Here is an 11788-nt window from a genome sequence, read left to right as displayed (position 1 = left end):
CTACTCTTGTACTACCCATATCATCAATATTAATCAAGCAGGACGTAGGGTTTTACCTCCATCAAGAGGGCCCGAACCTGGGTAGAACATCGTGTCCCTGTCTCCTGTTACCATCCGGCCTAGACGCACAGTTCGGGACCCCCTACCCGAGATCCGCCGGTTTTGACACCGACATTGGTGCTTTCATTGAGAGTTCCTCTATGTCGTCGCCGTTAGGCTTGATGGCTCCTACTATCATCGATAGCGATGCTGTCCAGGGTGAGACTTTTCTCCCCAGACAGATCTTCATATTCGGCAGCTTTGCACTGCCGGCTAATTCGCTTGGCCTTCTAGAGCAGATTGAAAGCTACGCCCCTGCCCGTCAGTTCATATTTGGAAGTTTGAACTACATGGCCGACATCCGCGGAGACTTGATCTTCGACGGATTCGAGCCGCAGCCGGGCGCGCCACACTGTCGCGATGGGTATGACCTAGCTCTGCCGCCGAACAGTACCCCAGAGGCCACGCCCGCATCAACTCCGACCCTTAGTTCGGAGCCAACTGCGCCAATCGAGTACGGGTGATTAGACACCGCCTCAGGGGCTGCAGTCTCAACGGCGATCGAGCCAAACACCAGCATAATCCTCTGCGCAGCCCGTGACCCCAAGGTGCTGGACTCTTTTTCGGACTCCGAACCATCCGCGCCCCTGCCAATCGAATCCGATTGGGTGCCGATCATGGAATTCACCACCGCGGATATCTTTCAGCACTCGCCCTTTGGCGACATTCTGAATTATCTAAGGTCTCTCTCTTTATTAGGAGCGCCCTGGTCGGACTATGGCCAACGGGATCGGGATGCGGACGACGAAGAAATTCGATGCCCACCCACCACCCACTTTGTAGCCACTGTCGATGATTTAACCGGCATGCTCTACTTCGACTCCGAAGACATCGACGGTATGGACGACGATGTAGGAGACGAACATGAACCAGCGCCTATAGGGCACTGGAAAGCCACCTCGTCATATGACATATACATGGTGGATACACCCAACGAAGGCAATGGCGATGAGATAGCGGAGGATGACCCCTCCAAGAAACAACCAAGCACCGACGTCAGCGGCGCCGCTCTAAGTCCTGCCAAAGCAAAAGTGGTGATACCGGTACATGAGATAATAACACTCCGGATAGTGCCGAAGACAAAAACAATCCCCTCTAGCATGATTTAGAGCAGGAGGATGGAGGAGCCAGCTCTCCTGAGAGAGCGGCAGACGGAGAGGAGGAGGATGAAAATTACATGCCCCCTCCGAAGACGAGGCAAGCCTCGGCGACGATGAATTCGCCATACCAGAGGATCCCGTCGAACAAGAGCGCTTCAAGCGCCGGCTTATGGCCACGACAAATAGCCTGAAGAAAAAGCAGCAGCAGCTTCAAACTGATCAAGATCTGCTAGCTGACAGATGGACTGAAGTCCTCGCGGCCGAGGAACATAAACTGGAGCGCCCCTCCAAGAATTACCCAAAGTGCAGGTTACTACCTCGACTGGAGGAAGAAGTGTATGATACGGCTGATCGGCCACCTCGTGGCCATGATAGAGAGGCATTCCAGCCAAAAGCTCAGCCTCCACCCCGACGCCATTCAAATAAAAAGGCATGGGGAGATACGCCAGACCTGCGAGACATATTGGAGGACAAAGCAAAGCATGCAAGATCGATCTACGGATCACGACGGCGCACCACTCTGTGAGACGATAAACGTCACGCTGGATACAGTAAAAGCAAATCCGGCCGGGCCGAACATAGCGGGCAAGACCCATTCGAGCTGCGTGGCGATATAGCCCAATACAGAGGCGCCGCACTCCCCTTATGCTTCACAGACGAAGTAATGGAACATCAATTCCCAGAAGATTTCAAACCTGTAAATATTGAATCATACGACGGCACAACAGATCCCGCAGTATGGATTGAGGACTTCCTCCTCCACATCCACATGGCCCGCGGTGATGACTTACACGTCATCAAATACCTCCCACTAAAGCTCAAAGGACCAGCGCAGCATTGGCTTAACAGCTTGCCAGCGGACTCCATTAGCTGTTGGGAAGATCTGGAAGCCGCATTCCTCAAGAACTTTCAGGGCACCTATGTGCGACCACCAGACGCCGATGACTTGAGCCACATAATTCAGCAGCCAGAAGAGCCGGCCAGGCAATTCTGGACCCGGTTTCTTACAAAGAAAAATCAAATCGTCGACTGTCCGGATGCGGAGGCCTTAGCGGCTTTCAAGCACAACATCCGAGACGAGTGGCTAGCCCGGCACCTTGGTCAGGAAAAGCCGAAATCTATGGCAGCTCTCACGACGCTCATGACCCGCTTTTGTGCGGGAGAGGACAGCTGGCTGGCTCGCAGTAATAACATATCAAAGAACCATGGTACCTCAGATACCAAGGACGGCAATAGCAGGTCACGTCGCAACAAACATAAGTGCCGCATTAACAACGAAAATACTGAGGATACGACAGTCAATGCCAGATTCAAAGGCTCTAAACCCGGTCAGCAGAAAAAGGCATTCAAACAAAGTACGCCGGGTCCGTCCAGCTTGGACCGTATACTCGATCGCTCGTGTCAAATACACGGCACCGCAGACAAGCCAGCCAATCACACCAACAAGGATTGTTGGGTGTTCAAGCAGGCCGACAAGTTAATTGCCGAAAACAAGGACAAGGGGCCGCATAGCGATGACGAGGAGGAGCCCCAGCAGCTGCACACTGGAGGATAGAAGAGGTTTCCCCCACAAGTGCGGACGGTGAATATGATATACGCAACCCACATCCCCAAGAGGGAGCGGAAGCGTGCGCTCAGGGACGTATATGCGCTGGAGCCAGTCGCCCCAAAATTCAACCCTTGGTCCTCCTGTCCGATCACCTTCGATCGCAGGGACCATCCCACTAGTATCCGTCATGGCAGGTTCGCCGCACTGGTCCTAGACCCAATCATTGATGGATTTCACCTCAATCGAGTCCTTATGGATGGCGGCAGCAGCCTGAACCTACTTTATCAGGACACAATGCGCAAAATGGGTATAGACCCCTCGAGGATCAAACCCACAAAAACGACATTTAAGGGCGTCATTCCAGGTGTAGAGGCCCATTGCACAGGCTCAATTACACTGGAAGTGGTCTTCGGATCCCCGGATAACTTCCGAAGCGAAGAGTTAATCTTCGATATAGTCCCGTTCCGCAGTGGTTATCACGCGCTGCTCGGGCGAACCGCATTTGCTAGATTCAATGCGGTACCGCTGTAGGATCTAGAAGTAGATGTGTCTAGAGGGGGGGTGATTAGACACTTAATGCTAAAGTTGCAATTTTTAAGCTTTTTCGGTTTAAGTGGAGTTTTAGGCACAATTTCAACATACACAATACATATCAAGCAAGCATGCAAAGAGTATATGAGTAGCGGAATGTAAAGCATGCAACTTGCAAGAATGTAAGGGGAAGGGTTTGGAGAATTCAAACGCAATTGGAGACACGGATGTTTTTCCCGTGGTTCGGATAGGTGGTGCTATCCTACATCCATGTTGATGGAGACTTCAACCCATGAAGGGTAACGGTTGCGCGAGTCCACGGAGGGCTCCACCCACGAAGGGTAACGGTTGCGTGAGTCCACGGAGGGCTCCACCCACGAGGGGTCCACAAAGAAGCAACCACCCACAAAGGGTCCACGAAGTAGCAACCTTGTCTATCCCACCATGGCCATCGCCCATGAAGGACTTGCCTCACTAGCGGTAGATCTTCACGAAGTAGGCGATCTCCTTGCCCTTACAAACTCCTTGGTTCAACTCCACAATCTTGTCGGAGGCTCCCAAGTGACACCTAGCCAATCTAGGAGACACCACTCTCCAAGAAGTAACAAATGGTGTGTAGGTAATGAACTCCTTGCTCTTGTGCTTCAAATGATAGTCTCCCCAACACTCAACTCTCTCTCATAGGATTTGGATCTGGTGGAAAGAAGGTTTGAGTGGAAATCAACTTGGGGAAAGCTAGAGATCAAGATTCATATGGTAGGAATGGAATATCTTGGCCTCAACACATGAGTAGGTAGTTCTCTCTCAGAAATAGGATGCTGGAAGTGTAGGCTTAGTCTGATGGCTCTCTTTCCGAATGAAGAGGAGGTGGAGGGGTATATATAGCCTCCACACAAAATCCAACCGTTACACACAGTTTTCCAATCTCGGTGGGACCGAATCAACAAACTCGGTCGGACCGAAAAGGTAAACCTAGTGACCGTTAGAGATTTTCGGTGGGACCGACTGGATCAACTCGGTGGGACCGATGTGCTAGGGTTAGGGTAAATCCAAAACTCGGTTTGACCGATTACTCAAACTCGATGGGACCGATTTGGGTAATAAGTGAAACATAGAGTTGGCCAAGCAAACTCGGTGGGGCCGATTGCATATCTCGGTGGGACCAAAAATATTGCAATAGGTAACAGAGAGTTTGCAAGCCCATCTCGGTGAGACCGAGATCCCATCGGTGAGACCGAACTGATTAGGGTTTCTGGCAGTGGCTATGACAGGTGAAACTCGGTGGCGCCGGATAGGAATAATCGGTAGGTCCAAGTTTGGCTTTGGGTTTAGGTCATATGTGGAAGTGGGAAAGTAGCTGAGGATTTTGGAGCATATCATTAAGCACATGAAGCAAGAGGCTCATTAAGCAACACCTCATCCCTCCTTGATAGTATTGGCTTTTCCTATGGACTCAATGTGATCTTGGATCACTAAAATGTAAAATGAAGAGTCTTGAGCTTTAAGCTTTAGCCAATCCTTTGTCCTTAGCATCTTGAAGGAGTTCCCACAACCTTTAGTCCATGCCACTCCATTGTTGAACTTATCTGAAACATGCTAGATAGAAATGTTAGTCCAACAAGAGATATGTTGTCATCAATTATCAAAACCACCTAGGGAGCACTTGTGCTTTCAACCGCATTATGCATACCTCAAGCTCAAGATGCCAGGACCTCGCGGAGTTATTACAGTCAATGGAAACAAAGAGCGCTCTCTCCGAATAGAGGAGCACACCGCAGCCCTTGTAGCAGAAGCACAAAACAGCCTTTCAAGGCAATCCACCAGTTCGGCGTTTCAAAACCCGGACACCTTCAAGCGCGCTTGGAGCAACCGACAAATAGATCGCCTGACGCAATCTGAGCTCGCGTAGCAATGCGGCCCCCACCCAGTCCCAGCCAAACGGCAAAACTCGTGCCGCGCGTACATAATTACGCATTAAAAATACCATAGGCACAGGTGGGGAGGGGGGCACAACTGCGGCACGCCCCAAGACACGGCTTAAACCGCACTAGGGGCTTCCTGTTTGGTTATTTTTCTTTTTTTTCAGGACCTTAATCTCTGGAAACACTGTCCGGCAGCACTATTGCCAAACACATGATGCAGCAACCAAGGAGGCAGACAGCTACGTCATACCACAGAACTCCCAGGTTGATTACAGTAAGGTGCGAAATATTCGATTTAATATCATTCCTCAGCTCGCCCTTGGAAGGGACATAGTCCTAATCTTTGCTTATCGCACTATCTGTATCACTCTGCTTTAACGTAATTTTTTAATAAACAATGCATGACATTACGACTATTATTGCATCCTTGTTATATATATATGTGTGTGTGTGTGTGTGTGTGTGTGTTCATTAATGATGCCTTGCAACCGTACACCTTGGTATGGCTAATACACCAGGGGCTTACGTACCTCACAATACGGTGTGAAAAGTCCGAATACTTTCACAAGTGCGGCACCCCGAACTTATAGCATTATATGCATCAGCTCCGAATCATGTCTTTGGTCAAATGTTGGGTTTGCCCGGCTCCTATGTTTTGGTACCTTACGTTCTGCTCTATCGGCTAAGGTAGCGCTAGGAGAACTACTGCGATTGTGCCCCAGTTCTGTTGGGTTCAGCACCTCAATAGAGAAAGCTAAAACTGACTGTCATGATAAGGCGAGAGACTGGTCGCTGTTCGGTGAGGTATTCAAGTCCCTAAAGACTAATGCCGCTTATGGCGAGGGGCCGGCCCTGTCCGGCTTAAAGGCGTGTATCGCGCCCCGAATTTGGCCTTCCGAATACCAGGGGCTTTGCCGAAATTTAAAATTATAGAATTCTTTAAGAGTTTGGGTCATCCAAAGTAATTGAGCACAACATGAACCAGCGGCAATGTATTCCGCTTCGGCGGTGGATAAGGATACTGAGTTTTGTTTCTTGGAAGACCAAGACACAAGAGATCTACCAAGAAATTGACAAGTACCCGAAGTGGACTTTCTATCAACCTTGTCTCCGGCATAATCCGAGTCGGAATAGCCAACAAGATCAAAAGAAGACCTCTTAGGATACCAAATGCCAAAATTTGGTGTATTGATTAAATATCTCACTATCCTTTTCACAGCCTTAAGATGACATTCTTTAGGAGCAGCTTGATATCGTGCACACATGCACACACTTAGCATAATATCGGGACGTGAAGCACATAGGTATAACAATGAACCAATCATAGAGCGATAAACCTTTTGATCAACTGGTTCACCATCTTTGGTTAAATCATTATGTCCACTAGTAGGCATGGGTGTAGACATACCTTTGCATTCTTGCATATTGAACTTCTTGAATAAGTCCTTGGTGTACTTTGTTTGAGAGACAAATGTACCTTCCTTAGTTTGCTTGATTTACAAACCGAGAAAGAATTTGAGTTCACTCATCATAGACATCTCAAACTTCTCTGACATTAGCTTTCCAAACTTTTTACTAAAGAGAGGGTTAGTTGAACCAAATATGATATCATCAACATAAATTTGGCATACAAATAGTTCTCCATTAACCCTTTTAGTAAAAAGAGTAGAATCAATTTTACCAATTTCAAAACCACTTGCAATAAGGAACTTGGTCAAGCATTTATACCATGCTCTAGGAGCTTGTTTAAGACCATAAAGAGCTTTGTGAAGTTTGTAAACATGATTTGGTTTCTTAGGATTGATAAAACCGGGAGGTTGTTTGACATAAACTTCCTCCTCTATTTCACCATTTAGAAAAGCACTTTTAATGTCCATTTGGTACAAGGTGATATTATGGTGATTAGCATAGGCAAGTAAGATGCGAATGGACTCAAGTCTAGCAACGGGAGCATATGTCTCACCATAGTCCATACCTTCGACTTTTGTGTACCCTTGGGCGACGAGACGTGCTTTGTTGCGAACCACTTGTCCATCTTCATCTTGCTTGTTGCGAAACACCCATTTGGTACCAATGATGTTGTGGTTGTTGTCGGGCTTCTCAACCAATGTCCAAACTTGGTTTCTCTCAAAATTGTGTAGCTCTTCATGCATAGCGTTTATCCAATCCGGATCTTCCAATGCTTCTTCAACCTTCATAGGTTCAATGCTAGAGACGAATGAATAGTTTTCAAAAAAGTTAGCTAAACGAGTTTTTGAGCGAGTGATTCTCCTGGTTTGTATATCATTGAGGATTTGCTCGACGGGATGATCTTTGGCAATTCTTGCTCGAACTCGTGAGAGCTTTTGCTTGGGTCTTCGTTGAACATCTTCTTCATCTTGTTCTTCTTCTTGGCCTTCTTCATTGTTGGCGTTGTCGTTCTCTTGCCGTGGTGGAGAAGGAGGTTGTTGATGTTCGTCTTGATGCATTTCCTTGTCTTCTTCATCTTGGTGTGTCCCACTTGTGGATGCTTCCGTGTCGCTTCTTGGTTCACCTTGTCGTGAAGTAGAAGCTTCCACTTGGATGGATGAAGTACTCTCCTTCACCTCCGTTGGACGAACTTTGCCAATGGACAAGTCTTGGATTGCTTCTGAAGGGTCTTTGCCTCCTACATCAATTGGCAATTGCTCTACTTGCGAGCCATTAGATTCATCAAACTTCACATCTACCGTCTCTTCAACCTTTCGGGTGAAATTGTTGTAGACACAGTAAGTGTGAGAGTTTGAGCCATAACCAAGTAGAAAACCTTCATGAGATTTAGGAGCAAACTTTGAACGACGATGCTTATCAAGAATGTAGCACTTTGAGCCGAATACTCGAAAGTATCCAACTTGGGGTTTGTTACCGGTGAGAAGCTCGTATGCCGTCTTGCCTAGTAGCTTGTGAAGATATAAGCGATTTGTTGCGTGACAAGCTGTCTCAACCGCTTCTGCCCAAAAGTGCTTCGGCATCTTGTATTCATCAAGCATCGTTCTTGCCATTTCGATGAGCGTCCGGTTCTTCCTCTCAACAACTCCATTTTGTTGAGGTGTGTACGTAGCCGAGAACTCGTGTGAAATCCCTTCTTCGTCAAGAAAGGTGTCCACATTTGCATTCTTGAACTCCGTTCCGTTGTCACTCCGAACCTTCTTGATCTTCACGTCAAACTGATTTTGGGCCTTCCTAGCGAAGTTTCTGAAGATCTTCTGGACCTGCGACTTGTCATTAAGAAAGAACACCCACATAAATCTTAAAAAATCATCAACTATAACTAGACCAAAAGAATTTCCACCGAGACTCTTGTAGGCGTTGGGACCAAAAAGATCCATATGAAGTAGCTCGAGTGGCCTTCTTGTGGTCATGATGTTCTTCACGGGATGCCTTCCTCCAACCTGTTTACCTGCTTGACAAGCACTGCAAAGTCTATCCTTATCAAATATGACATCGCTAACTCCAAGGATATGATTTCCTTTAATAAGCTTGTCAAGGTTTCTCATGCCAACGTGACCTAGTCGTCTATTCCACAACCAACCTTTTGAGGATTTAGCAATAAAGCAAGTTTTAGGTTGTGCCTTTTTAGAGAAATCGACAATGTAAAGATCACCTCTACGCATACCGGTAAAGACCATTTCATGATTGTCTCGACGAAATACTTGGCAATCTACCTCAATAAATAGGACATTCAAACCGAAATCAGCAAGTCTAGATACTGAAAGTAAGTTGTAGCCAAGAGATTCGATGAGCATGACATTTTGAATGGAACTATCATGTGAGATGTCCACCTTACCAAGGCCAACCACTTTACCCTTTGAATTATCACCAAAGGTGACATATTTCCGAGGGCCGTCATTTTCAGCAAGCTCACGGAACATCTCTTCATCTCCAGTCATATGATCAGTACATCCACTATCAAGAACCCATTCCTTTCCTCCTGACGCATATCCCCGAAGATTTGCCGTAAGACCAAAATGTCTCATTGCATCGTCAAGATCGAAGTCACTATCATCATCATCATCATAGTATCCATGTTCATCATGATCTTGTGACTCATCATTTCCTAGAGAGGGTAATTCATTAGATAAATGATCATCAAAGTGGTCACTTTTATGAATTCTTATAGCTTCGAATATAATATCACTAATGATTCCAACATCTCCTTTAGCATGCTTAAGATTGGTAAGTTCAAATAGACAATTACCAAAACTAGGATCACTAGAGTTCATCTTACTCAAGGCAATAGATTTATGGAGAATTTCATCCAAATTTTTCAAGGAATGATCGGGAAATCGTTCCTCAAGAAATTTCCATATAGTATAGGCACAATTAAGAGTAGGCAAACTAGCAATCAAATTTTTGGGCAATCCTCTAATGATGAGCTCAATAGTTCTAAGATTGCGAATCATGTCAATATCTTCATCTAGGGTAGGATGCAAAGGATCAATATGAGGTGCACAAGGGCTAGCAATATACTTGTTCAAATGATATTGATTGAAAAATTACAAGCATCTCATTTTTCCACTCATGAAAATACTCTCCATCAAGAATAGGCACTCTATGTCTAAGACTCCCTAAGGTAGACACATCCATCTTCCTCCAATGGTGATTAAACCAAGGCAATGGAAACCAAAGCTCTGATGCCACTTGTAGGATCTAGAAGTAGATGTGTCTAGAGGGGGGGTGATTAGACACTTAATGCTAAAGTTGCAATTTTTAAGCTTTTTCGGTTTAAGTGGAGTTTTAGGCACAATTTCAACATACACAATACATATCAAGCAAGCATGCAAAGAGTATATGAGTAGCGGAATGTAAAGCATGCAACTTGCAAGAATGTAAGGGGAAGGGTTTGGAGAATTCAAACGCAATTGGAGACACGGATGTTTTTCCCGTGGTTCGGATAGGTGGTGCTATCCTACATCCACGTTGATGGAGACTTCAACCCATGAAGGGTAACGGTTGCGCGAGTCCACGGAGGGCGCCACCCACGAAGGGTAATGGTTGCGCGAGTCCACGGAGGGCTCCACCCACGAAGGGTCCACGAAGAAGCAACCACCCACGAAGGGTCCACGAAGAAGCAACCTTGTCTATCCCACCATGGCCATCGCCCACGAAGGACTTGCCTCACTAGCGGTAGATCTTCACGAAGTAGGTGATCTCCTTGCCCTTACAAACTCCTTGGTTCAACTCCACAATCTTGTCGGAGGCTCCCAAGTAACACCTAGCCAATCTAGGAGACACCACTCTCCAAGAAGTAACAAATGGTGTGTAGGTAATGAACTCCTTGCTCTTGTGCTTCAAATGATAGTCTCCCCAACACTCAACTCTCTCTCATAGGATTTGGATCTGGTGGAAAGAAGATTTGAGTGGAAAGCAACTTGGGGAAGGCTAGAGATCAAGATTCATATGGTAGGAATGGAATATCTTGGTCTCAACACATGAGTAGGTGTTCTCTCTCAGAAATAGGATGCTGGAAGTGTAGGCTTAGTCTGATGGCTCTCTCCACGAATGAAGAGGAGGTGGAGGGGTATATATAGCCTCCACACAAAATCCAACCGTTACACACAGTTTTCCAATCTCGGTGGGACCGAATCAACAAACTCGGTCGGACCGAAAAGGTAAACCTAGTGACCGTTAGAGATTTTCGGTGGGACTGACATGCAACTCGGTAGGACCGATATGGTTAGGGTTTGGGCATAACGTAATCTCGGTCCGGCCGGCCGGGCGGGCGCGGGGGGGGCGCGCGGGGGCGGCGGGGGGGCGGCGCTGGGACCGACGTCAATCTAGGTGGGACCGATGTGCGTAGGGTTAGAAATACGGTTGGATTCTCTCGGTCGATTTGGGTATAAGTGAAACATTAGAGTGGCCAGGCAAAACTCGTGCGGCCGATTGGCATATCTCGGTGACCGAAAATATTGCATAGGTACGAGTTGCATGCCCCATCTGGTAGATGGTTGATCTAGGACCGTGCTATTTGGCAGTGGCTTATGACAAAGTGAAACTCGGTGGCGCCGGATAGGAAGAATCGGTAGGACCGAGTTTGGCTTAGGGTTTAGGTCATATGTGGAAGTGGGAAAGTAGCTGAGGATTTTGGAGCATATCATTAAGCACATGAAGCAAGAGGCTCATTAAGCAACACCTCATCCCTCCTTGATAGTATTGGCTTTTCCTATGGACTCAATGTGATCTTGGATCACTAAAATGTAAAATGAAGAGTCTTGAGCTTTAAGCTTTAGCCAATCCTTTTGTCCTTAGCATCTTGAAGGAGTTCCCACAACCTTTAGTCCATGCCACTCCATTGTTGAACTTATCTGAAACATGCTAGATAGAAATGTTAGTCCAACAAGAGATATGTTGTCATCAATTATCAAAACCACCTAGGGAGCACTTGTGCTTTCAACCGCATTATGCATACCTCAAGCTCAAGATGCCAGGACCTCGCGGAGTTATTACAGTCAATGGAAACAAAGAGCGCTCTCTCCGAATAGAGGAGCACACCGCAGCCCTTGTAGCAGAAGCACAAAACAGCCTTTCAAGGCAATCCACCAGTTCGGCGTTTCAAAACCCGGACACCT

This window comes from Triticum urartu, chromosome 7 (assembly GCF_003073215.2).
Source record: "Triticum urartu cultivar G1812 chromosome 7, Tu2.1, whole genome shotgun sequence".
In the NCBI taxonomy this organism is placed as follows: Eukaryota; Viridiplantae; Streptophyta; class Magnoliopsida; order Poales; family Poaceae; genus Triticum; species Triticum urartu.
This window is presented reverse-complemented; position numbering follows the sequence as displayed.